Below are 1,037 nucleotides of genomic sequence, written 5' to 3' on the forward strand. Positions count from 1 at the left end.
AAATGGTACGATCATCTTTTTTTTTTTTTTTTTTTTGCAGTTTTTGGCAGGGGCTGGGTTTGAACCTGCCACCTCCAGCATATGGGGCCGGAGCCCTACTCCTTTGAGCTACAGGCACCTCCCTACAACAGTATCTTAATACAATGGTATCTTCTAGGAACATTACCAGGCAAGCTATCCCAGCAGTTATAAAACAAAAAACCTCATAGACTTTCAAATTATGATGCTTGAATTGTACGGTCTATTGAATCCATTTAAAACATCTGAGTTGGGCTGGGTACGGTGAAGCGAGACTCTGTCTCAAAAAAAAAATCTGATTTAAAACACCCGCAGCAAGAGGAACTCCATTGGATGGATAACACACACCGAAGAGGGTATAGCTGTGGTGGAAGGACTGCACCACCAGAACCTAGGATTAAGGTATACAATGTCCATACATCTGTTCTTATGTTATTAGCCTGGCCCACTGACGGTGAGGTTATGAGGACCAGAGTATCCTGTTCAAGGATACTTAACAAAGGGCATCTGGGCTTGGCACCTGTGGCTCAAGTGGCTAAGGCGCCAGCCACATACACCTAAGGTGGCAGGTTTGAATCCAGCCTGGGCCCACCAAACAACGATGGCTGCAACAAAAAAAAAATAGCCAGGCGTTGTGGTGGGCACCTGTGGTCCCAGCTACTTGGGAGGCTGAGGCAGGAGACTCGCTTGAGCCCAGAAGTCGGAGGTTGCTGTAAGCTGTGATGCCACTGCACTCTACCCAGGGTAACAGCTTGAGGCTCTGTCTCAAAAAAAAAAAAAAAAAAAGGGCATCTGGAGGTAATTCATACTTGCTTTATTGAAAAGACACAGAAGCAAATACACAGGGGCAAAGCATACAGATGCCAGAATAGGACAATAATGTTATCACCAATGGTGGGCACTTAGGGATAATAGTTGTCAATCAAGAAATGGTACGATCATCTTTTTTTTTTTTTTTTTTTGAGACAGAGCCTCAAGCTGAGCCCCTGGGTAGAGTGCCATGGCTTCACTGCTCACAG

The sequence above is a fragment of the Otolemur garnettii genome, unplaced genomic scaffold (assembly GCF_000181295.1).
Source record: "Otolemur garnettii isolate 467f Iridium unplaced genomic scaffold, OtoGar3 scaffold00045, whole genome shotgun sequence".
Lineage (NCBI taxonomy): Eukaryota > Metazoa > Chordata > Mammalia > Primates > Galagidae > Otolemur > Otolemur garnettii.